This window comes from Eucyclogobius newberryi, unplaced genomic scaffold, assembly GCF_026437365.1.
Source record: "Eucyclogobius newberryi isolate DKJ021-1_F unplaced genomic scaffold, fEucNew1.0.hap1 SCAF_4, whole genome shotgun sequence".
Lineage (NCBI taxonomy): Eukaryota > Metazoa > Chordata > Actinopteri > Gobiiformes > Gobiidae > Eucyclogobius > Eucyclogobius newberryi.
Window position 1 is genome coordinate 33693241 of NW_027316056.1, and position 27123 is coordinate 33720363.

Below are 27123 nucleotides of genomic sequence, written 5' to 3' on the forward strand. Positions count from 1 at the left end.
GGATATAACGTGTGGCGGGATATAACGTGCGGCGGGATATAACGTGTGGCGGCGGGATATAACGTGCGGCGGAATATAACACGTGGCGGCGGGATATAACGTGCGGCAGGATATAACGTGTGGCGGGATATAATGTGTGGCGGCGGGATATAACGTGCGGCGGGATATAACGTGCGGCGGGATATAACGTGTGGCGGCGGGATATAACGTGCGGCGGAATATAACACGTGGCGGCGGGATATAACGTGCGGCAGGATATAACGTGTGGCGGGATATAATGTGTGGCGGCGGGATATAACGTGTGGCGGGATATAACGTGTGGCGGCGGGATATAATGTGTGGCGGCGGGATATAACGTGTGGCGGGATATAACACGTGGCGGCGGGATATAACGTGCGGCAGGATATAACGTGTGGCGGGATATAACGTGTGGCGGCGGGATATAACGTGTGGCGGCGGGATATAACGTGTGGCGGGATATAACGTGTGGCGGGATATAACGTGCGGCGGCGGGATATAACGTGCAGCGGGATATAACACGTGGCGGCGGGATATAACGTGTGGCGGCGGGATATAACGTGGGGCGGGCGGGATATAACGTGCGGCGGGATATAACGTGCGGCGGGCGGGATATAACGTGCGGCAGGATATAACGTGCGGTGGGATATAACGTGCGGCGGGATATAACGTGCGGCGGGCGGGATATAACGTGCGGTGGGATATAACGTGCGGCGGGATATAACGTGTGGCGGCGGGATATAACGTGTGGCGGCGGGATATAACGTGTGGCGGCGGGATATAACGTGCGGCGGGATATAACACGTGGCGGCGGGATATAACGTGCAGCGGGATATAACACGTGGCCGCGGGATATAACGTTTGGCGGCGGGATATAACGTGTGGCGGCGGGATATAACGTGTGGCGGCGGGATATAACGTGTGGCGGCGGGATATAACGTGTGGCGGCGGGATATAACGTGTGGCGGTGGGATATAACGTGTGGCGGGATATAACGTGCGGCGGGATATAACGTGTGGCGGCGGGATATAACGTATGGCGGGATATAACGTGTGGCGGGATATAACGTGTGGCGGCGGGATATAACGTGTGGCGGAGGGATATAACGTGTGGCAGCGGGATATAACGTGTGGTGGCGGGATATAACGTGTGGCGGCGGGATATAACGTGTGGCGGCGGGATATAACGTGCGGCGGGATACAACGTGTGGCGGCGGGATATAACGTGTGGCGGAGGGATATAACGTGTGGCGGCGGGATATAACGTGTGGCGGCGGGATATAACGTGTGGCGGCGGGATATAACGTGTGGCGGCGGGATATAACGTGCGGCGGGATATAACGTGTGGCGGCGGGCTATAACGTGTGGCGGGATATAACGTGCGGCGGGATATAACGTGTGGCGGCGGGATATAACGTGTGAACGCGGGATATAACGTGCGGCGGGCGGGATATAACGTGCGGCGGGATATAACGTGTGGCGGCGGGATATAACGTGTGGCGGCGGGATATAACGTGTGGCGGCGGGATATAACGTGTGGCGGCGGGATATAACGTGTGGCGGCGGGATATAACGTGCGGCGGGATATAACACGTGGCGGCGGGATATAACGTGTGGCGGGATATAACGTGCGGCGGGATATAACGTGCGGCGGGATATAACGTGTGGCGGCGGGATATAACGTGTGGCGGGATATAACGTGCGGCGGGATATAACGTGTGGCGGCGGGATATAACGTGCGGCGGAATATAACACGTGGCGGCGGGATATAACGTGCGGCAGGATATAACGTGTGGCGGGATATAATGTGTGGCGGCGGGATATAACGTGCGGCGGGATATAACGTGCGGCGGGATATAACGTGTGGCGGCGGGATATAACGTGCGGCGGAATATAACACGTGGCGGCGGGATATAACGTGCGGCAGGATATAACGTGTGGCGGGATATAATGTGTGGCGGCGGGATATAACGTGTGGCGGGATATAACGTGTGGCGGCGGGATATAATGTGTGGCGGCGGGATATAACGTGTGGCGGGATATAACACGTGGCGGCGGGATATAACGTGCGGCAGGATATAACGTGTGGCGGGATATAACGTGTGGCGGCGGGATATAACGTGTGGCGGCGGGATATAACGTGTGGCGGGATATAACGTGTGGCGGGATATAACGTGCGGCGGCGGGATATAACGTGCAGCGGGATATAACACGTGGCGGCGGGATATAACGTGTGGCGGCGGGATATAACGTGGGGCGGGCGGGATATAACGTGCGGCGGGATATAACGTGCGGCGGGCGGGATATAACGTGCGGCAGGATATAACGTGCGGTGGGATATAACGTGCGGCGGGATATAACGTGCGGCGGGCGGGATATAACGTGCGGTGGGATATAACGTGCGGCGGGATATAACGTGTGGCGGCGGGATATAACGTGTGGCGGCGGGATATAACGTGTGGCGGCGGGATATAACGTGCGGCGGGATATAACACGTGGCGGCGGGATATAACGTGCGGCAGGATATAACGTGTGGCGGGATATAACGTGTGGCGGCGGGATATAACGTGTGGCGGAGGGATATGACGTGTGGCGGCGGGATATAACGTGTGGTGGCGGGATATAACGTGTGGCGGCGGGATATAACGTGTGGCGGCGGGATATAACGTGCGGCGGGATATAACGTGTGGCGGCGGGATATAACGTGTGGCGGAGGGATATAACGTGTGGTGACGGGATATAACGTGTGGTGGCGGGATATAACGTGTGGCGGCGGGATATAACGTGCGGCGGGATATAACGTGTGGCGGCGGGATATAACGTGCGGCGGGATATAACGTGCGGCGGGATATAACGTGTGGCGGCGGGATATAACGTGCGGCGGGATATAACGTGTGGCGGCGGGATATAACGTGTGGCGGAGGGATATAACGTGTGGTGACGGGATATAACGTGTGGTGGCGGGATATAACGTGTGGCGGCGGGATATAACGTGTGGCGGCGGGATATAACGTGCGGCGGGATATAACGTGTGTGGAATCTTTTGCCATTTCCCAGAACTCAGAATGTCGGGAAATTGGTTGTAAATGACAGGGTTTGATTTGTGTTTGGTTGGCGTGGGAAATGCTAATGAGGTGGATACACTTTGGTTCTATTTTCTGAAGATAATAAGCCACAATAGCAGATGTGCAGTGATTCTCCATGGGCTGTGTAAAAGGTCATGTTTAATTATTGTTTAAAGCATAAGATAATGGATCAGCTCCCAAAAGAATATTGGTCAAAAATGAAAAAAGCAAAGACACAAAACTCCTGCCACAGACACAATGAATAAATACCTTTAGAACATACTTTAAGCAGCAGGAAGTGTCATAAACAAGTGGACTGACCGAAAATGTATAAATGTGATAGAAAATGACTAGATGTGACTTTTATTTTAGACTTTGTTTGCCTTAACTTTCTTTTTTAAAGGACGCTCCACCTTCCAAAATTCTCATTTGCAATTTTACTTGATTTGTTTCTCTCTGGTCAGACAAAACATTATACTACTACTAATAATAATATTTATAATATCATTATATCATATTTTGTAGCTTTATAAAACACATTTCATGCCACGATTATTCTACTTCTTACTTATTCTAAGTATAGTGCTGAGCTTAATGTTTTTCCAGCCCTAACTCTCAGTATATACACACAGTATGTGTAGTAACTCGTTTCATCTGCTCACTCTGCAAATGTGTTTACGACAAGAAAACAAAGAGAGAGAAAAACAAGCACTTGTGCAAACACATAGTGAAGAGGCCAAACATTGCATAGCATTAAAGCTGTTAAATATGTTTTTTCTCCTCCCTCTGCATTCGTCTCGGGCAACAAGTCCATGCTACAACATTCATCACAAAGATTAAACTATATTTCCTACCCAGCCACAAATATACACTTCTCTAATACTTCATAAAGATGTGAGTCAGGTCATTTCTTTTCAAATGGATTTGCTAGTCAAGGACACGCATGAAATATCCATATCCAAATAAATATGGCTGTTACGAGGAAAAGAGAAAGGAAAATAAAGATCACAGAAGCCTGAAAAACAGATTTATGCAGAATCAGAGAGAGATGACATGAGTTAACTTGGTTTACACTCTGCATATAAGAGAGAGAATCAGGCTGGATCTCAGGAAATGAACACTATACAACACGACAAAGGTAAAAACATACATCTATACATTTCGCTTTTTACACAAATGTGCCAAATGTTCTGCTGTGCTGCCAGTGCCCTGCAGCCTTCTGACCGTGACAAGATGACCAAAGACACAGTCAGCCTTCATCACATCACCACTGTACTACTTGGACCTTTTCTTCTCCACACTATGCAGTACACAGTACTCACAATAGTATTAGAGGTTTTCCACAAACTGAAATCAATTTTATTGGCAATAATTTACCTTAAATTTCACAATCGTGTGCTACTTCATGTTGCTCTTTTTCAAAAAATGCCAATGCAGTATATTTCAGTTTGTGGTAGTGATATGAGAAAATATGTAAAAGTTCCAGGGATACAAACACTCAGTTCTAGGAGCAACACGCTACAAAAGCAACGAGTCACAGTAATATATTGCATTTTTCAGTAATATACTGTAATATTACTGAGATGAAAATGGGCAATATATTACTCGTTACAATCTCAGAAACACTCTTTAGTACGGTGCATTTCCCCGTAGCATTTTGAGGGCTTTTCCAGGGATTTTTTTTCAGGGATTTTTTCAGAGATTTTTCAAGGCTTTGACCGAGTTTTTTTTTTTTTTTTTCAGGGCTTTTCCAAGGCTTTTTCCAGGGCTTTTCGAGTGTTTTTCCCGGGCTTTTTTAGGGCTTTTCCAGGGCTTATCCATGTATTTTCCAGTGCTCTCACTCTCACACATCCAATCCAATCCATTTTGTTTATATAGCACGATTTACACAACCAGAGGGTTCCAAAGTGCTTCACAGCAAGGTAAAAGACTACAGAGGCATAAAATGGATAAAATGGATAAAAGTGATAAAATAAGATATAAAAACAAAATCAAATAGAAAATCAAATCAAACAAACACACTAAAATCAATGGAATAAAAATAAATAAAATGAAATAAATAAAAGGTGCTGCCTCCCAACACATTTAAACCATATAATCAACACACTACATGGAGTTAAGAGCCAGAGAAAACAGATGGGTTTTTAGAAGTGATTTAAAAAGAGGCAGTGAGGAGGCTTTTCTTATGAGGCGTGGCACTTTGTTCCATAGTTTTGGAGCTGCCACTGCAAAGGCTCGTTCACCTCTGACCTTTAGCCTAGCCCGTGGCACTGCCAGGAGTAGCTGGTCAGCTGACCTGAAGGAACGGCTGTGAGTGTATCCCAGCCACAGTCCCGTTCAGATCATATAGAAAAGTCCACCTGAAAGCCTCACTGCTGCGTGTCGGCCCAATGCCTTTCCCTCTTTTCACAAACACACACATGATTCCAGTGGAAACGCCTTTAAGTTCATTTTTACAACAGGTATGAATATAGTGAACAAAAAAACGTAACTCAATAAAATGTCCGGTCGTGAAATGAACAGCATCTGGCTACAACATGTTCCCATTCACCCGTGACTGGTCAGCGTCCACCTTGACGACCCCTCGATGCAAAGCCCAATACTAACGCTTCTATATACTTTTTGAAATCCTTCGATATTTTCACCCGGTCACCATCACGCAAGCGACGGTGGCATTCAACCTGACCACACAATATCTCAGCGTGCCCGTGCGCCATTCGCCCGCTCAGCGCTCTGGTCCTACTGTAACACTGTACAGACCCCGCGCTATCAGCCGCTCCAAATGCGGACCCCTTTGGACTCGACTGCTACCCGCTCAGATAAAAGAGCTATTTCCTATTAAAATTGCTCCGCTGCTAATGATAAAGTCCTCCACTCTTGTCGGTTATCTTTAGACAGTCTAGTGTGTTTTTCGATGGGCCAGACTCGGGCGTATCGGGATCGTGTTGGGAATAGGACACTGCAGTTGGCGTCCCAAAAAAGGAAAGGCCGTGGTGAAGATTGTGGTGCATTTGCCTGTGGTTAAAGGGCCGGCATGTGTGGCTCTGGTGTCCAAGGCCATCTGGATTTCAGTCACGTCAACACTAGAGGCTAATATGGATGGATGTGGCGCGGTAGTTGTCGCCTCTGCTTCCTGCATGTATGTGGCAGCTTTGAAACGGGTTTACTCAAAGCCATTAGCGCTCGTGCCTCTCGTCGAGGCCGTACGCTACATTGGAACGGCACTTGTTTCTTTCTAACTTTAACCTGTCAACCTGTCAATGGACTGGTGAAGCTGTGTGTCACATGTTACATTCTGCCAGACAAAAGGGAAAATGTTAGGACTAATAACGCACAGAGTTTTTGCTAAATAATATGAAGTTTGTGTGTGAAATCGTGTGTTGAGAACTTTTTTTTTTATTCTTCATTTTTCTTCTGGCCTATCCAACTTAAAGTGCCTATGACAGGTTTTTAATATTTTCTAATTTTGACTTTATTTGCTATATTTATACCTGTTGTACATATAAATGGTAGTTTTACACCAATCAAGCTGGTATTTGTGGAGAAAACTTTAAAAAAATCTGTTGAAAATTACAGGAAGTGACATCACACCAGGGACAAGCAACTTTTTTGACTCACTAAACATGAATTCAACAATAAAGAGTTTTTGCCCAGTGTTTGCTGGGTAATTTCCTCGTGTGATGTCATCAATTATAAACAGGAAGTGAAATTATAAAGCCTAAAAAAATGTGCTATTCTGTGATCACATTTTTAGATTTTTTTAAATATATCAATCTTAACTGCATTTTTAAATATATTAATCTTAACTGCATTTTAGTTCAATGGGTCGTCCGACCTGTAGGTGGCGCTTTAAAGCCCCAAAGGACACGTGTTAAAAATGAGTCTGTACAAGTCAAAACAGCACATCTGGTCTTATTGTTTCATCCAGTGTTATGATAATACATAAATAGACATATGTGAGCATTTTAACCACGGCAACATTAGTTCCCTCTAATTGTGCATTGTCTGCTCATCGAGGAACAACACAACACGCTAAACTAGCCCGTGCCCCTCTTGTGAAATACCAGGTGTGTCGCTAAATGCTAACAGCTAATCCCTGGCGTCCACAGAAAGCCATCGTCAGGATTCATTGTTGCTAAATGCTAACAGATAATCCCCGGCGTCCACAGAAAGCCGTCTTCAGGATTCACCGTTGCTAAATGCTAACAGCTAATCCCCGGCGTCCACAGAAAGCCGTCGTCAGGATTTACCGTTGCTAAATGCTAACAGCTAATCCCCGGCGTCCACAGAAAGCCGTCTTCAGGATTCACCGTTGCTAAATGCTAACAGCTAATCCCCGGCGTCCACAGAAAGCCGTCTTCAGGATTCACCGTTGCTAAATGCTAACAGCTAATCCCCGGCGTCCACAGAAAGCCGTCGTCAGGATTCACCGTTGCTAAATGCTAACAGCTAATCCCCGGCGTCCACAGAAAGCCGTCTTCAGGATTCACCGTTGCTAAATGCTAACAGCTAATCCCCGGCGTCCACAGAAAGCCGTCGTCAGGGTTCACCGTTGCTAAATGCTAACAGCTAATCCCCGGCGTCCACAGAAAGCCGTCATCAGGATTCACCGTTGCTAAATGCTAACAGCTAATCCCCGGCGTCCACAGAAAGCCGTCTTCAGAATTCACCGTTGCTAAATGCTAACAGCTAATCCCCGGCGTCCACAGAAAGCCGTCGTCAGGGTTCACCGTTGCTAAATGCTAACAGCTAATCCCCGCAGAAAGCCGTCGTCAGGATTCACCGTTGCTAAATGCTAACAGCTAATCCCCTGCGTCCACAGAAAGCCGTCGTCAGGATTCACAGTGCGTTTACCCGAGTTCAACAGACGATCGCGAAGAAAAGCTGCTGTAACGTGCATCCAATCTCGCGTGTTGTATTCTTCGCTTGAAATCCTGCGCTCGGACAGTTGAACCGGTGAAGTCGCCCACCGCCCGGTTCCGTCGCTGCCATCGCCGCGCTCGACGTGGTCCGGCTGACATTTAGCAGAAGGTCAAGCGCCCACAGAAGTCTGAAGCTGTGAACTCTTAATGCTGACGTGTGATAAGGTTCTTCTCACGCGTGTCAACGTCTTCAGCTAATTGGGATTTATCGCTCCCTTTAAGGTTAAAGAGTTGTTAGGCCAAACATTAAGAGTCTGTTTGGGTTTTTTGTAAGTAAAATCGATTTGTTTAGAAAAAAGAGAAAAAGTTCAAGTTATCCAAGGCGGAAATTGGCAAAACCTTTGGGGAAAAGCCTTTTAACATTTTAGTTTTAAGTTACTCGAGACCCACACACTCAAAACAATGCACAAACAATCAAAAAGTCAAGTAAAAAATATGTCATTAATTGCAAACATCATACAGTTAAAGGCGGTATGGACGATTTTTCGGCGATTTGAGAATGCAGGCTGAAGTGCACATGCCACTCCCCCGTGTGGACTGATAAAACACACACGTGCGCTTGTTTATTAGCGCAACGGATCGCATCACATCTCTCGTCTCCCGTAGATTTCAGTCCACTTCTGCGTCAGCTCGAACTGTCTTTCTCCGTCTTCATTTTGCCCCGTACACTGAGGGAACTATATTATGATAGATCCATGCGCTTAGGCACGCGGAAACGTGGGGACGAGCCTGACGCGGCTGCAGGTGAGCGGTAGGTGCGTTTTATGATTGATACGTGGCAGGACAAATGATTTATCCACGCCACGAGGAAATATGATAAAAAAAAATGCTGAAAAAATCGTCCATACCACCTTTAATGTTGAAAAAAAATACAAAAAATATAACAGTTTTTTTCTCATCTTTTTCATTTCAACTACTCAATAATTCAATTAACAGCAATGAAACACAAATTCACGTGACATCCTTTGACATCCTGCTCATCGCACCTTCAACAACTTTCCAGATTGTGTTTTTTTATGACTGACACTTCTTCCTCTTCGCGTTGGCACAAATCAGACACTATCAACAGTCGTTAATAATTGATGGCGTGGGCGAGAAAACGACGCCGGAGAGCGAAGAGCGACACTCGCAAACACACGATAGAAAACATGTTTGCTGCAGGACGACGTCGTCTGTGAACTCAAGGAAAGAGAAAGAACGATCAGCGCGAGAGTCAGAGCCAGTTTTAATGGAGCCGATTGGATAAAGCCACCGAAAACTCATAAAAAAAAGTCATTACGTGATTAGTGCGGCCCACGTAATGCAGAATAATCCTTATATCAGGTATTGCACTATTTCTCGATAAGGTCGTCTATCTGACAGGAGAAAAGTGTGTTATAAAACCAGTTCCGAGTTCGTTCCTGGCGGGTTATTACTCATGAACAGAAAGTGGCCGTGTTGACTGATTCACACTGGAAAAAACAGCTTGCAACCTTTTTGCATAAAACATTTGTCTTTGCTGCTGTTTCTGTTTTAGTTGCCGTGTTAATTCAATGAACTTTGACTGTGCATTTGTGATGAAGCGGTGGTTTTCTCTGAGCACGAGTCCGTTGAGATAGAAAGTTAGAACCGTACTTTGTTTTGTGCCACACGGAGAAATTGTGCGGCCAAAGTGACAGAATCTCCATGGAAACAAGCAGGAGTCAGGTTTGTGGAGATGGGCTCGCCACATTTTTCAGTCCAATAAAAACATCCCGAGTTAAAAGAACAAACAAACATGCTTTTATTTGTATATATTCAGTCAAAGTTTTTAGTATAAGTTTATTTTCATCTTATTTTGTTAACTTTTTTATGCATGCCTTATTATTATTTTATTTTATTTTATTATAATTTAATTTTAATTATTTCATTTTTTTATATTTAGCTACTATATTTGCTGTTTCATGTTGCACCTTTTCACTAAAGAAAGTTCCTAGTTTATGAATCTTGTTTTTATTCACGACAATTTTAGTCGGTTTTCGGCTTAAATGTCACACACTGGCTCTTTAAAGTTGGCCTATACATGACTTTCCCCCCGTGAGCCTCATTTAATATGTTTAAATATTCAAATATGTTTTTCCACATTCTTCGTGTCTGTGCTGCCGCTGACGTCATCGGCGCAGGTGTAGTCGGACTACGCTCGCACAGAATCCCCTGCTGTCGAGCGGAAGCCGGGGCCGGCGCGCGCTCCTCTGATTGATCCGCGTTGCGTTTCCATGGCTACGCAGCGGCCCAATGACAGGCTCGCGCTCCGCCGTCGCCGAATGAGAATAACAGAGGCCATTTTGCGCACACGGAGAGCTCCTGCTCCGCCGACCTCATCCAGCGTCCTCTGGCACGTCCCGTCTGCGGAGGTGAGAGGAGCACCGCACGGAGGCACCGCACGGAGGCCCCCGCACGTTCTCCTCCCAGCGCCCCGCAGCGAGGAGAGAGGAGGAGAAGGAGGAGGAGGAGGGGGGGGACCGCAGAGAGCAAACGCGCTCCGACATGGCATGCGGCAACGCGAAGAGGAGGAGGAGGAGAGGAGGAAGAGGAGCGCGTTACTGAGCCGACGCCTCTTCTCCACGCGCGGGACCCGGACGGGACGGGACGGGACGGGCTGCATCTCGACTCCCAGTGACGACGACCACGACCCCCCCTCGCGCCCCCCTCAAAGGAGTCGCCGCCTTTCGCGAGACAGCGACAGTCCACGCAACGTCCACGCGCGCGCGGCTACGGAACAGGTGTGCGGTTTCATCACGCGGACATCTCCGGAGCACGAGCACGCTCTTCCCCCTCCCCCCCTGCTGCCGGTGTCCCCCTCCCCGTGCGAGCCCGGGGTTGACGTATCCCAAATGGCCATATGTTGCGGGATTTGGCGGGATGAGGTAAGTGCGCGCGTGCCTCTCGACGTGACGGACTTTTAACACGCGCGTCTTTAAAGTTGATCGCGTGCATGCCGCGCGGACAGGCCGATCACGTAAAGGGGGGTTGTGTGCGTGTTATGTTGCGTGCGTTTGCGTGATTCTCCTCTCCTCTGGGCCGGTGCATTCCTGTGGAGCGGCCAGGGGAAGAGGCGGCCGGGCGCGCGGGCCAGAGCAGCACCGGAGCGCGAGCGGAAAAGATGCGGTGAAAAGGCTGTTTTTTTGCGGTGTCGCGCTGAAGCTCAGAGAGAACGGCCCGTGATGGAGACGTTTAACCCACATTCCAAGTACTTGAGATAATCCCTATTGTTACTGATGTGGCAGAATGAAGGATCAGAATAACACAATTTACAAAGAAAATGACCGCATCCTGCACAATAAAGTGTGTAATGTGTTCGAGTAATGCATAGACTATAGGTTAAAGATATAGGTCTAGTCTATAGTTATGGTCTCTGTACAACACGCATGGCATCTTCAGGCACTGCTGGTGTTGTGTGTCCCGGGGCTCCTCTGTGGTTTTAAAGTGCAGACCAGAATGAAAGAGTGATGTCAGAATCAGCTGAAAGACCGGACGGTTCAGGGTGGTCCAGGGTGGTCCAGGGTGGTCCAGGGTGGTCCAGGGTGGTTCAGGGTGGTTCAGGGTGGTCCAGGATGGTTTACGATGGTTCTGGGTGGTTAAGGATGGTCAAAGGTGGTCCAGGGTGGTCCTAGATGGTTTAAGATGGTCCACGGTGGTCCAGGGTGGTCCAGGGTGGTCTCTGTCAGATCCATTTGAGCTGAACAGAAGCAGAGGGGAGGTGTCCAGGATGAACAATGTGTAACATTATCACTACGGGAACCTCTGCCACTCCCACAGAGGGCCACCTGGCTTTTGTCTGGGAGTCACTTTACCAGACTGAGGCTTTGATGGAGACTTCCATGTGTTTGTGACTTGATCTCACAGGGACTGACTGCAGAGAGAGAGAAATGTGGGTTTGTTTTGTATTTAGAAAGAAATTACTTTATTTGTCTATAGAAAAATAAATAATTTCCTCTCATGTAAATTAGAAATAATAGTCATGTTATTGGCACGTAAATTGCCCACAGAGCGTCCTCGTGCCCAGCACCGCTGCAGCAGCATGCTAACAACATGGTGCAATATGCTGCTGTGCAGCGCTGCCTCCTTTTGCCCTGTCTTGTCTTTGCTCTTTAGAGGATGGAATGGTTGCCACGGTGAATCAATGTGGTGCACCTCAGTCCTGGTCAAAGGGACTAAAACACCTCTGTCCTCTTGGTTCTGCATTGTCCCTTGGCCTGGTTTGGTCTGTTATCTGTCCTTTAGAGACTGATGTAATGACGAGTTAAAGACCTGACCCTGAACACATCATTCTCCTCCAGCTGCTTCACTCACTCTGTGTCTTTGTCTTCAGGCATTTAAAAAGTGACTCATATGAAAATAAAGTACATACATCATTCCATTCAGCTGCACTAACTATTCGGAGGATTAAATTCACAATTACATGAAATGAAACTGTAGTTTTAATGTTCTGTGAGTGGAATTACACTTTGCATCGTTTGGATTGTGAGCGTGTCACCTCAACTGTGATTGTTTAAAATAAAAATGTGCCTATTTGACAGACTTAAGCTCTTCATTCGCTGACTTTGTGCTCCTCATTGGATTTAAATCATTATTATTATGATGTGTTTGACGTGCATGACGTTTGCTCTTTATATCGGTGCCGCTCTTGTTCCTGGGACCAGTTCTATCCAGAGGCTGATAATGAATTGGGTGTTGAACTGTGCGGGTGTCGATGCGTCTGGGACAGTCCCGAGCTGCAGAGGTCAGAGGGCCGCTGTGTTTTGAGCCGCAGAGACGGTTAAAAATAGTGCGAGTGCCACGGCCGCGTCTCGTCTTCAGAGTTGTGATTATTGCGAGAAGAACGATCGAGGTCGTTTGATTCAGGCGGTTATCGATGAATTATGTTTACAAAGAAGAAGAAATCAGTGTTCTGTGTAAATGGTCCGCCCCGTGTCAGTATGATAAATGTTTGATGAATAAGAATTCTTCCACTAAAACCTTGGGCCCAATCAAAGACGTTTGAATCCTGCTTCTACATTGTATTTTGTTATAATGAAATATCAAATCCTATATATTTTATTTATTTATGGAACAGTGCATATTAATTAACATCTGCAGTCCCATGGTGTTGACAGTCTGTTTTTAGTGTTTAGCCGTGTTTTAAAGATAAAGTGGCAAAAAATATTCTAAAGTATAACTTATATCTTCAAGTAAAAGGAGCATTGAAACCTCATTTAAAGCGCCCCCTACAGGCCGGACGACTCATTGTGCTAAAATGCAGTTAAGATAAATATATTTAGAATTTTGCTGACATTTATAAAAATGTTATCAGAGAATAGCACATTTTTTAGGTTTTTAATGTCACTTCCTGTTTGTAATTGATGACATCACACGAGGAAATTACTCAGCAAACACCGGGACAAAACTCATCTAATGTCACAATTATTTTTATTTTGTTGAATTAATGTTTAGAGTCAAACAGTTGTTTCTTTTATGTAAATAATGCATAAACTGGAATGAGTGTCCCTGGTGTGATGTCACTTCCTGTCATTTTTCAACGGATTTCTCAACCTTTTCTCCCCAATTACCTGCTCGATTGGTGTAAAACTATAATTATTATGTACAACAGGTTTGAATACACCAAATAAAGTCAAAATTAGAAAATTGTAAAAACCTGTCATAGGCCCTTTAAAAATGTTTGTCCCAGCCTTGAGACAGGTTAAAAAAGTTTTTAAAAGGGATATTGTCTTTATAGTCAGTTAGGTCCGGCCACGCCACAAATAGAATTACACAGATTAATCAAGATTCAAACAGACCTATTAAAACAAAAAGGTTTAACTAAAATATCCTGATCCTTACGAGGGTCCGAGAATTCACAAGCACTTACGTCAATCACCTTTGAACTAATATAGACCTAATTTCAGATGGTAAAACTTCATATACACGCAGCGTTTGTATTATCTTATTATCACACATTTCATTGCGACGTCCAAACACTTTGACACTTCCGTATCTGAAGTTCAAACCTGTGACAACTGTTGAGCTCGTGGATGGAGGTGGGACACGACAATGACTCTGGTTCTATGAGTCCCGCGGGTGCTTCTCGACGGAGCGCCCGGGATCGTTAGCGCTTGTCAGTTGTCAGCTTTTCGCCATACCTCGGCCATCGTCGGCACGTGACTGGAGCTTGTCGAGCCAGCTGCCGTTGCATTCGCGTCCGCTGACAAACCTTATCACCGCGACAGTCATGACCCCCCCCCTCCCCCCCCCGAGCTGGGACCGCCGCGGCCGAAGAACGCGCCGGCGGTCCCGCGCTATGACCAATAACGCCGAACTCGCATCGTCTCCGTGCCTCCGAGTTCTCCGCCTATTTGAACATTTTGAATAAGTTTATTTGTCTGTAAAAAACGATGGAGCGTGAGATCGACAGGCGGATCGGTGCAGCGGCTGCAGTGATGCAGTCGCTGCATCGGACTGTTGTGGTGAAGAGGGAGCTGAGCCGAAAGGCAAAGCTCTCTATTTACCGGTCGGTCTACGTTCTGACCTCACCTATGGTCATGAGCTTTGGGTAGTGACCGAAAGAACAAGATCGCGGATACAAGCGGTCGAAATTAGTTTCCTCCACCGTGTGGCTGGGCGCTCCCTTAGAGATAAGGTGAGGAGCTCGGCCACACGGGGGGAGCTCGGAGTAGAGCCGCTGCTCCTCCACGTCGAAGAACAGACATTTCATCTTGAAATGCAATTTAAAATAATAACAGATGAGAGAACATGGTGAATAGGTGTACGTATGCTAACGCTAACACCTTCAGCTACATGACGTATGCTAACGCTAACACCTTCAGCTACATGAGGCACAGACAGAACTGTGGTAAGTGTCTGGTATGTTAACGTAACATATGAACAGTTATTCAGATAACTATAGCATAAAGAACATGCTAACAAGTTTACCAAAGCATCAGTTTTACCCCAAATCACTAAATCCATTGAATTCTTCTTCCTCTGTGTCACTTCTAAACAACTCCACAAACTCCAGAGGCAGAGGAAGTGCAGATTCTTCTTCTGCGTCGCTTAGAGCCTAGAGCGCCCTCTTGTGGTGGCCAGTGTGAAAATAACGAATAATATCACATGTAAGTCACTCACAGGAGAATAAGTCGCACCCCGGCCAAACGGCCGGGGTGCCTTACGTTGGACCGTCCCATTATATCCTCACAATTACTTGTACTTGAATTGTGTCGGCTGAAGCTGACTTGATCCTGATTGATTCATAACCATTTTTTCCCCCAATTCGTGCCACTGTGGACATGAAGGAATGTTGTTTTGAGAAAGACGGAGAATGCCTCATCTTCTTTGTCCTTTTTGCTCAGCGTTTTGCTCAGAATGTTGATGAGGAACCGAGTGAAGTGTGTGCGAACCCTGAAGAGGATGCACAGATTCTGGTGGAGGACAGATATGTTTTATAGCAACATCGAGAGCCGTGGACGCTTGTTCTAACTCCACTTATAAACCTGAACCTGAGTGTCGGATGTCTTTGTTGTCATCGGCTTCACCGTGAACGCACGTTTGTGTCACTGTGAATGTTCATGTTTGTCTCGTTACAATTCTATGTCTTATTTTAAATCCGTCACGGAACCATTGACCTTAGTCTCGTTTCTAATGGAGCCCTGCATACCGTATATTCCGGACTATAAGTCGCACCAGCAAAAAATGCATAATAGAAAATACAAAATAAAAAATAAGTCGCACTGGAGTATGAAATGCAGTTGCAAGTGTGAAAATAACAAATAATATCACATATAAGTCGCTCCGGAGTATAAGTATATAAGTATAAATATAAGTATAAGTCGCACCCCAGACAAAACTATGAAAAAGGGTGCGACTTATAGTCCGGAAAATACTGTACTAATGACCTAATGATACGTCGCATTTATATAAATATATATTTTTAATGGTTTCTAACACGCAAAAAAAAAACAATTTAGGGTTGTCAAAAACTAGAAATCCATATGTCAAATCAATACTCAAAACTAGATATTTCTTTGATTAGGTATTGATACTAAAAAAAAAAAAAAAATTGTTCACCTTTTGCACATTCAATTTACGGATGATTTATTATGAACGACTGACGTTTGACAATACGGTAACGACTGTAGAAACATTCAGCTGCATCGCCAGACTCCAGATGATACAGAACGTTTCTACAATGGAACCCTGGTGGACGAATGCGGGATTACACCTGCGACGGAGCGCGGAACATTTCCCTTCGACGTGCGTCCCAACGTGACATTGCTACGACAACTCACTTAACTCAGACCGCTGTATAACGCGCTCAAACGCCACGCTACAGACAAATACTGACGTGTCATTTACCTTTAAGAACGTAGGTGCGAGGAGGCGCATGGAGGCATTCTGCACGGTAGCTGCCGGCTCGGTTTTGGGTGTCCAGGTTCTAAATATGAGATGCTAATAGCGGTGGTTACATCATGGTTCTGGGAATAGCGTGGAGTCTGAGGTCTAGAGGTGCCTCTGGCTGACCTCTCCCCTGTGTATATTGGGCTTGTGTGTGTACGTGTGTGGTCATGTCCAAATATACATCCCCCATATGGGTTACACAGCAGTAATATTATTAATGACGCGGGTGAGTGGGCGCATAATGAGTCGGTATATATGTTACGTGTGGATGCGTCCTCTGGGCATAGATGGACGGTAATAAACGCGATGGACGGGTGTCAGTCTCCGGGTCATCGACGTGTCAGGAGAGGGAAAGATAATCTCATGCCACAACTATGCGACTCGGCTGTGGGTTTCTGCGCGGAGAGAGCCACTTCACGTAGCCCGGCGCTGACGGCATCCGCGGGCCGGTGCGCTGTGTGCTCTCCGCTCGCGTCCACAGCAGGTCAGTGGCGTTCTACTCACTCGAAAGGATGCGCCGTAAGTGGACAATTGGGATGGACGATAAAGTGTCTGTAAATTGGAGATCGAACGGTGTGGGTTTTTTTCAGGGCTGGTGCTGATGCAGATTGTGGGGAAGTGGGTTGACTTTATGGAGTCCTGTATTTGACCCGTTCAGTGCTGCTGGTGCGTCCTGTGAGTAGCACCGGTCGCCATGGCTACGGGTGTTGAGCTAGGCTTGATCGACATCTGCACTGGAACTAATGTACATGTTTTGAGTTGATGAAGGAGACCAGAGTGTGAAGTGTGAATCCACTCAAGACACAGGGAGAATATGCAAACCCTGCACAGAAAGGGCCTTCTTGCTGTGAGGCAAGAGTGCTAGCTAGCCACCAGAGATGAAACAATTCTCAATGTAATAACAAATCCTTCAATACGACCCTCAGTACAATAAGAAAAGATAAGCCTTTATTTGTCCCACAATGGGGGAAATTGCAGTGTTGCAACACAACGTAGGTACAAAAGTAAACAACAAAGAACAGATGACTTTGAAATAGAAAAGCATACGAGTATTCACAGATAAACGAGAAAACAACTCTTAATGAATAAAATGGTATGTTTATAGATAAATAAAGCCATAAAAATAAAATTCTTCTGAGATCAAAATGAAACGACATAGTGCATATATAAACATCTTAAATCTTAAACACCTTATAATAAATATCAAATAAAGCTTTAATGCCGACAGCAGACACACTAAAACTGCACATTTTCTTTCCTTCATTATGTTCCTTTCTTTACTATTTTCCTTATTTCTACGTTTGAAGAATTGGAAACATCTCACTCTGAGGCACGTGCTTCTTCTTCCACTTCCTGCCCTGTATTTACATTTCCACCTGTAGAGACTCAAATGAATATGTGACAGAAGATGAACCATTCATAATCAACAACAATATGTAAGACATTATAGGTTTGGCCCTTAGACCCCGGCTGGGAATGATGAGCAATGTGAAGGTGGTGCCGGGGTGGAGGAGGGCTGTGAAGGTGGTGCTCGGGTCGAGGAGGGCTGTGAAGGTGGTGCTGGGGTGGAGGAAGGCTGTGAAGGTGGTGCTCGGGTCGAGGAGGGCTGTGAAGGTGGTGCTGGGGTGGAGGAAGGCTGCTGAAGGTGGTGCTGGGGTGGAGGAGGGCTGTGAAGGTGCGCCGGGGTGGAGGAGGGCTGTGAAGGTGGTGCTGGGGTGGAGGAGGGCTGTGAAGGTGGTGCTGGGGTAGAGGAGGGCTGTGTAGGTGGTGCTGGGGTGGAGGAGGGCTGTGTAGGTGGTGCTGGGGTAGAGGAGGGCTGTGTAGGTGGTGCTGGGGTAGAGGAGGGCTGTGTAGGTGGTGCTGGGGTGGAGGAGGGCTGTGTAGGTGGTGCTGGGGTAGAGGAGGGCTGTGTAGGTGGTGCTGGGGTGGAGGAGGGCTGTGTAGGTGGTGCTGGGGTGGAGGAGGGCTGTGTAGGTGGTGCTGGGGTGGAGGAGGGCTGTGTAGGTGGTGCTGGGGTAGAGGAGGGCTGTGTAGGTGGTGCTGGGGTGGAGGAGGGCTGTGTAGGTGGTGCTGGGGTAGAGGAGGGCTGTGTAGGTGGCGCTAGACACTAAAATGATTTGCATATTCTTCACGGGACATCAACAACGACCTCGTCATTGTTTCTGACGAACCCACTGGTGGCGCTGTGTGTACCAGACAGTGGTTTACGGGGTCCTTTCCCGGAATCTCCGTAACACAACGCAAGGGCATCTTTGACAAACTTTCAAGAATGACTTACGATATTTTTAGATTTGTTTAGAGTTATTTTAACGTGAAAATGCGATGTATGGGTCCCTTTAAATGTTCTTGAGGATATATCGGGGTTTTGCGTGTTGGGGCCACGTGCGTGCACCGTGCGGTATGCCATGCATGTCGGTGTTGTGTGGTAAAATAGAGATAGTGGGCCCTGTCACTTAGCCCCCACCCATGACACTGGGGGGTAACTTTCCAGACTCACACACAAGCATGCCTGCGTCTGAAAATAGCCGTATCTGATCACGGCTTCACCCAAACAGGGAACTGTCTTTTCCCCCGTCACTCCCTCTGTCAGACGCTCCTAACTTTCTCCTCATTCTGTTGTCTCTGTGCTGCCCAGGCGCCGGACGGGGCTCCGCTCTGAAGTCTGAAGCCCAAACCACAGGCAAGGCACATCCACAACAGCACAAAGGCACAATCAAAGAACAGGAAGTGGGAATAGTGCCTGGGGACGCCTGCACCTGACGCTTCTGGAGAAATATATACCCCTTTGGATTTTATGACGGTAAGGATTTTTCACATTTCTGCACAAGTATGTCGCCTTGAAATGTAATGAATTGTTTCCCCTTTATAAATGCAATGCTTTTAGTTTGAAATAATTACAAAGAAGAGAAACTGAACATATTTAGAAACCACAATTACAGTTCAGCGGTAGATTGTTTTTGTCCCGTGTGACAGCAGACACGGGAAATGGTGTCAAATAAAACACTGGCTGGACCACAGGGCACTAGGAATAGTACGGCAACAAATGCTACGGCGTGGTAAATGTTCTCTGCAAAGTCAAGTTTTGCTGTGAAGAGAAAGTTGACGGTGTCGTGCCCATAATGCGTCCCCAGAATGAGCTCTCAGTGTTGCTCTCTTTTGCGTACTTGTATCTCGTGTTACACCCTCGTTCACAGTCTCCTCTTTCGCTCAAAACAAAAGCCATGCACCAATTCCTACATTAGGCAAGTCTCAAAGGTTTTGTGGAATGTCACCTTGACCCTCCACACTTGGGAGGCAAAGCAAAGGCTGGGAAACGTCGGAACGCACCGCACTTACCTGGACGTGCGCTAGCGCTAACGTCATGCATCCTGCACGTTTATATTGTTGACGGTCTTTTAGTTAAGTATTTATTAATGACAACATATTTATAAAAGACAAACATAAACTCAAATTTTGTTTAGTTATTTTTGTTATGTTTATTATTATTTGTCTTATGTGTATTATTAGTATTATTATTAGTAGTAGTATTATTATGTGTATTATTATTATTATTATTATTATGTGTAGTATTATTATTTTTATTATGTTTATTATTATTGTACGATTATGTTTATTATTATTATTATTATTATTATCATCATGTCTAGTATTATTATTATTATGTGTAATTTTATTATTATATTTATTTGTATTATTATTTGTATTATTATTTTTTAATTATTATTTGTATATCATTATTATTATTTATTATTATTGTTATTATTATCTATGTGTATTATTATTTTACTTTTTTATTATTATTATTAGTATGTGTATTATTATTATTATTATTATTATTATTATTATTATTATTATTATTATTATGTAATGCCCTGACAGTGACACACTTTTACAAACCACTACTTCCTGTGTGTGATTATATTGTATTCACTTTATGCCGACCCAAAAACCCTAAATTAAAGTTCTCCACGGACAATAACAAATACACTGAACACATTTGTCACTGGAGGGAAAGTTGTGTTTTGACAAATGACCCGTCGTTCAGCCTTGTTCCCATGGCAACCGTCTTGTAGCGGGCGCCTGCAGAACCCGGGGGACCCACCTTCAGATCTCGAGCCGGGGTCATGGTGAGATTGCAGATGATCCATGCACATTTTAGGATGACGGGGGAAACTGGAGCGAAGGGTAAGGGCAGTGACTCCAGCCCGGGACCTTCATGACGTGAGGTGAAGGTGCTTGTCTCATCGTCAGCGTTGCATTAAAACGTCTTACGAGGCCAAATACATTCACTTCAAAAGCCTTTTATGATGATCTCACCAGCTTTTCTCAGGTTTTAATAATTAATCAAGATTGTTCTGACTTTGAAAAGACATAAGCTGATATTGACACGTTTTTGTGCATTTGATTGACACGCTTTTGGGGCGGTTCTCCTCCATCGCTCTTAGACGTTCTCCAGTGCACAGAGTAACGCCTTCTGTCTGACGGTTGTAAAAATAGCTGTTTCGCTAATCACGCTCTTATCTTGACGCTGAGCAAACTGCTACCTGGGGCCGTGCACGGGGGCCCCTCGTCCGAGAGCCCCCCCCCTGTCGTCGTGGCCCTGGCTCATGTCACTCATCAGATTCATTGTGGTTGAAATAGCCGTGTTGACGTTTAATTCTAATGCCTGCTTTGTATCTAGTATTATATATTTGAAATGAACTCACAGCACAAATGACTCTTTTTCTTCTTTTGTTCAATTGGCCAAATGATGAAAATAATGCACATATTTATTAAGAGTGGTCTGAGCATTTGAATTAATTGTAGTATTTTATGTACTTTAGGTTTATTATACTACTGTGTGTTCATTTGTACTTTGGCCTGTCAGCTATATAATTGTTGTGTTGTTTAAATTAAATTAGAATGATTTTTTTTTTCGTTCTTTCTTTCTTTCTTTCTTGTACTTCTTTATTATATTTTGGTTTTGCCCTGTGTTTTGCTGCAGTGCCAGAGAATATGACGGTGTTATTGGCAGTGTAAAATGTTACTGAATACTGAATACTTGTCTTTACATGGTTCAGACCGAGTACTTTGTTCAGTTTAGTCGGTTCCATGCATCCATTTTCGTCCACTTCATCCTGGTCCAGGTCATGGAGGTTTGTTCTGCATTTATTTATCTCTAGAGAAAGAACACTTCTCACTAATACTGTGCAGTACAAAGTCTACATTTCATGATCAACTCCTGTACTGCGTTCCTTTGATTATGGTAACTGTGTTCTGAAGAGCACCAAATGAACTATACCAGAAGTTTAGGTGAATGTTTGAGTTTTCAATTTAGATAAACACTTGACTTACCTTCACGAGGACGCTGAAACCCATGAATGGACGCAGCCATTCATGGGTTTCAGCTTTTTGAGGATTTTTAAATATTCAGAAGCTCGAATATTTTGTTTTGATTGTTAAAATATTGAATGACCAATGAAACATTTAGATACAGATATTTTAAAATAATCATGACGTTTTGTGCTCTGTCTAAAAGTTTGTTGAGTGTATCTTTACAAATGTGTGTGCACACTTTGGACAGATCTTATTAAAAGACATAAACACGAACAGATAAGCACAGATAAGCACAGATAAGCTTGCGTGGCCACAGACTGTGGCACCGTATTCCGTCTGGGCCGGTGGGCCGGCGTTGCATAATTGCATTAGTGCCTTCAGGCTGACGGCTTTGCTTGTTAGTGGGACAGTGATGCAATCTGCAGAACACACGGGCCTCTGTTATGGTTCAGTGTGTCCGGAGAGCGCCCATGCTGTGCCCAAGTATTGGCCTCAGCTCGCCATTCAGCGTGCCAGGAGGGGGTCTGCTAATGAGTGGCAGGGCTGGACAAAGCGCCCGAGAACAGAGACATTGTGGCAGGTTGCAGCAGTGACAGTAATGCGCTGTCGGGGCTGTGGCGCGGCTTCTATGCCGTGGTATCTGTGGTGTGATGCTATGGCGCGGTTTCTATGGCGTGGTTTCTATTGCGTGGTGCTAAGGCGTGGTGCTTAGGCGTGGTGCTTAGGTGTGGTGCTAAGGCGTGGTGCTTAGGCGTGGTGCTTAGGCGTGGTTTCTATGATGCAGTGCTGTGGCATGGTTTCTATGGCGTGGTGCTATGGCGTGATGCTAAGGCGTGGTTTCTATGGCGCGAGGTTGTGGCGCGGAGCTGTGCCGTGGTTTCTATGGTGCTGTTTCTATGGTGTGATGCTATGGCGCGGTTTCTATGGCGTGGTTTCTATGGCGCGGTGCTATGGTGCGGTGTTGTGGCGCGGTTTCTATGGCGCGGTGCTGTGGCGCGGTGTTGTGGCGTGGTTTCTATGGCGCGGTGCTATGGTGCGGTGCTATGGCGTGGTTTCTATGGCGCGGTGCTATGGTGCGGTGCTATGGCGTGGTTTCTATGGCGCGGTGCTATGGCGTGGTTTCTATGGCGCGGTGCTATGGTGCGGTGTTGTTCCGTGGTTTCTATGGCGCGGTGCTGTGGCGCGGTGTTGTGGTGTGGTTTCTATGGCGCGGTGCTATGGTGCGGTGCTATGGCGTGGTTTCTATGGCGCGGTGCTATGGCGTGGTTTCTATGGCGCGGTGCTATGGTGCGGTGTTGTTCCGTGGTTTCTATGGCGCGGTGCTGTGGCGCGGTGTTGTGGTGTGGTTTCTATGGCGCGGTGCTATGGTGCGGTGCTATGGCGTGGTTTCTATGGCGCGGTGCTATGGTGCGGTGTTGTTCCGTGGTTTCTATGGCGCGGTACTGTGGCGCGGTGTTGTGGTGTGGTTTCTATGGCGCGGTGCTGTGGCGCGGTGTTGTGGTGTGGTTTCTATGGCGTGGTGCTATGGCGTGATGCTAAGGCGTGGTTTCTATGGCGCGAGGCTGTGGCGCGGAGCTGTGCCGTGGTTTCTATGGTGCTGTTTCTATGGTGTGATGCTATGGCGCGGTTTCTATGGCGTGGTTTCTATGGCGTGGTTTCTATGGCGCGGTGCTATGGCGCGGTGTTGTGGCGCGGTTTCTATGGCGCGGTGCTGTGGCGCGGTGTTGTGGCGTGGTTTCTATGGCGCGGTGCTATGGTGCGGTGCTATGGCGTGGTTTCTATGGCGCGGTGCTATGGCGTGGTTTCTATGGCGCGGTGCTATGGTGCGATGCTGTGGCGTGGTTTCTATGGTGCGGTGCTGTGGTGCGATGCTGTGGCGTGGTTTCTATGGTGCGTTGCTGTGGCGTGGTTTCTATGGTGCGGTGCTGTGGCGCGGTGTTGTGGTGTGGTTTCTATGGCGCGGTGCTATGGTGCGATGTTGTGGTGTGGTTTCTATGGCGCGGTGCTGTGGTGCGATGCTGTGGCGTGGTTTCTATGGTGCGGTGCTGTGGTGCGATGCTGTGGCGTGGTTTCTATGGTGCGTTGCTGTGGCGTGGTTTCTATGGTGCGGTGCTGTGGCGTGGTTTCTATGGTGCGTTGCTGTGGTGCGATGCTGTGGCGTGGTTTCTATGGTGCGATGCTGTGGCGTGGTTTCTATGGTGCGTTGCTGTGGCGTGGTTTCTATGGTGCGTTGCTGTGGCGCGATGCTGTGGCGTGGTTTCCATGGTGCGTTGCTGTGGCGTGGTTTCTATGGCGCGGTTTCTATTGCGCGGAGCTATGGCGTGGTTTCTATGGCGCGATGCTATGGCGTGGTTTCTATGGCGCGGTGCTTCAGCGCGGTGTTATGGCGTGGTTTCTATGGCGCGGTGCTTCAGCGCGGTGTTATGGCGTGGTTTCTATGGCGCGGTGCTTCAGCGCGGTGTTATGGCGTGGTTTCTATGGCGCGGTGCTTCAGCGCGGTGTTATGGCGTGGTTTCTATGGTGCGGTGCTATGGTGCGGTGCTGTGGCGTGGTTTCTATGGCGTGGTTTCTATGGCGCGGTGCTATGGCGTGGTTTCTATGGCGCGGTGCTATGGTGCGGTGTTATGGCGTGGTTTCTATGGCATGGTTTCTATGGCGCGGTGCTATGGTGCAGTGTTATGGCGTGGTTTCTATGGCATGGTTTCTATGGCGCGGTGCTGATACACTGACTTCCTCATGAACTGAGCTACACACAAGCAGATACATTGTGCTACTCTACTCAAAGTACTTTATGTAGAGTAATTATTGACTTACTTGCTTTTGGAATGCTAGTACTGGCATTGACCACCTCCCTGGAGTACATTTGGCTAATCTCCCTGACCTTTAACCTCTTGCTGTCAAGACACTAGACACTGGTTGTTTGTTAGTGAGCTTCCCCTTGAGTTTGGAAGTCTCCCTACTAAAAACAGGCGTATTGTTGTGAACTCACCGTAGAGCGAAACTACAGTAACATCAGCCTAAATACACTTGGCAATAATGTGACTTCCCAAGACATTTATTCCCCCCTTTACTCCCGCCGTTTCACCACAAGAATGCACCACAGAAACATCTCGGCCCAAGGAATGAAGCAAACACACATTCTACCTTTTTTGGACTGACCAGTACGTCGCCTCTGCAAAAATGCCTCAGCTCATATTTTTGCTGACCTTTCGGGGGGGGGGCGAGTTTTCCTATTTCCTGTTTCCAGTTCAGTCCGCGCAGAGCAATACATTCCTTTCCAGGGACATTTCTACAAATGAAGGGCCGTCGTGCGACTTTTGTGCCGGTCTTAAATAGATCTGACTAAGGAGCTTAATCTGTTGACACGCCGCGGCTACGTCTTATTCCGAGCGAGCGACGAGGGGTCGGGACCCCCGGAGCCGCGGTCGGCTTATGTTCACTGACTGCTCACTCTCCACACACACGATCACGTATCCGCGGAGATGTGCGCCACCCGCTCCAGGGGAAGTATTTAATTGTCGGCGTAATGTGTTGTCGACGTGCACACGGACACTGCTCCTCCGATGCCCTGGAAGGTGGCGTCCGAGTCGTCGCCGTTGCTATAGTAACTGCGGCGTCTTGAGCGTTCCCAAGCTCAGACTAATATACCACTATCATGCCAGGCTCAGAGGGCATTTGTCCACTAATATAATGCGAACGCGTCCCTGCGGATCGCTCGTCACGCTAATGAGACTCGCTGGTCCTGCGGGGCTGGACATCTCTGAGTGCCTCAAAGGTTCGACTTCTTCCAAAGCTATTAAACTCTAAAGCTAATTATGTTCTGCTCTTGCTGTCGCTCCATGCCGATGCCAACGTTACAAACCGCAACAGGGTCAGGAAAGAGTGACAGACGTCCGACATGCCGTATTTTCCGGACTTTAAGTCGCACCGTGGCATAAGTCGCATTTTTGAGGGGGAATTTATTTAATAAAATCCAAGACCAAGAACAATCTTGAAATGCAATTTGAAATCATAACAGATGAGAAAACATGGTGAATAGGTGTACGTATGCTAACGCTAACACCTTCAGCTACATGAGGCACAGACAGAACTGTGGTAAGTGTCTGGTATGTTAACGTAACATATGAACAGTTATTCAGATAACTATAGCATAAAGAACATGCTAACAAGTTTACCAAAGCATCAGTTTTACCCCAAATCACCAAATCCATTGAATTCTTCTTCCTCTGTGTCACTTCTAAACAACTCCACAAACTCCAGAGGAAGAGGAAGTGCAGATTCTTCTTCTGCGTCGCTTAGAGCCTAGAGCGCCCTCTTGCGGTAATTTTGTTGTGAAATTAATGAATAATATCACATATAAGTCACTCCGGAGTTTAAGTCGCTCCCCAGTCAAAACTATGAAAAAAATGCGGTAATATGACCAGAAAAACTACAAAAAATCTCGAAATTGGAGATTTTTCTGGCATTCGTGTCATTAAACTAGATCTATGAAATTCCTTGCCATCTTGGTGGAAATTATTCTTCTCTACCAACCTTTTGCCTGTAAAATGGCTGGACGGGGCTCAGCATTTTACCCCGATCGACTCTTCCGAAAGTTGGAAGAAACATGTTTACGACGACCGTTTTGAACCGTAACCGTGCTTTTACGCCGCACTCGAATGGGTTCTGCCAATGTCGTTGAGTAATAAAATACCATTAGTACGCGTTGGGCGCAGAAGCACAAGGCGAGCGTCGGTGTGCGGAGGTTCCGAGTGGCTTTCCCTCCGTGTGTCCAGCCATAACATTACACCGGGGCCACAGCTGCAGCGTCGCCTCCGATCTGTCCCCCCGAAACCCGACTCCGCTCATAATCTGACCGTCGTTTGGATGTCGACAGCCCGCGACGCCAGCCCCATGATTTACCCCGTTGTGCAGCCCGTGTGTTTCCCAGATAGATTTACGAGGTTTGCGGCCGAAGGATTAGGTCAGCGGGGATTGGAAGGACCTCCTGCCGCTTTCGCAGATCGCGGCCAAAGACACTTTCTCCTGGACGACAATAACTCGGGCCGCGATTAGGGCGAGTCGACCTCAATCGCTCAGGTGTTCGATGCAGTTTGCTCACCGCGCGTCTGTTTGTCGGCATCGAGAGAAGATCATCGAGATTGTCAAAACGCCCAAACCGTTATTGACCCTTTAAGGTGTAAATGGCAGTTTGGTCAGGCTCCTGATAAATGTATGAGCAAAAACAATGTCTCATCTCATTTATTCTGTTTTATCTCAACAAATCAATGTGTGTTTAATCTTCGAACTATTTAATTATCATTTTTCCCGCTATTGAATTATTATTATTAATTTATTTTTTTCAATTCAATGTATTTTCTAACCCTCAATATCACAACAGCAACACCTTAATGCAGAGATCCATTTGCTGTATTT

At 46.8% G+C, this 27123-nt stretch overlaps 1 protein-coding gene across 1 annotated transcript in view; it reads left to right on the plus strand.

Moving 5' to 3' along the window:
* The first annotated feature begins 18910 nt into the window (after window positions 1–18910).
* The window catches only part of LOC140377011 (uncharacterized), a 46656-nt gene continuing 38443 nt past the window's right edge, over window positions 18911–27123 (plus strand). The window contains exon 1 of the mRNA XM_072462259.1: window positions 18911–19192. The gene's annotated coding sequence lies outside the window, so the exon portion shown is untranslated. The remainder of the gene's footprint in view (window positions 19193–27123) is intronic.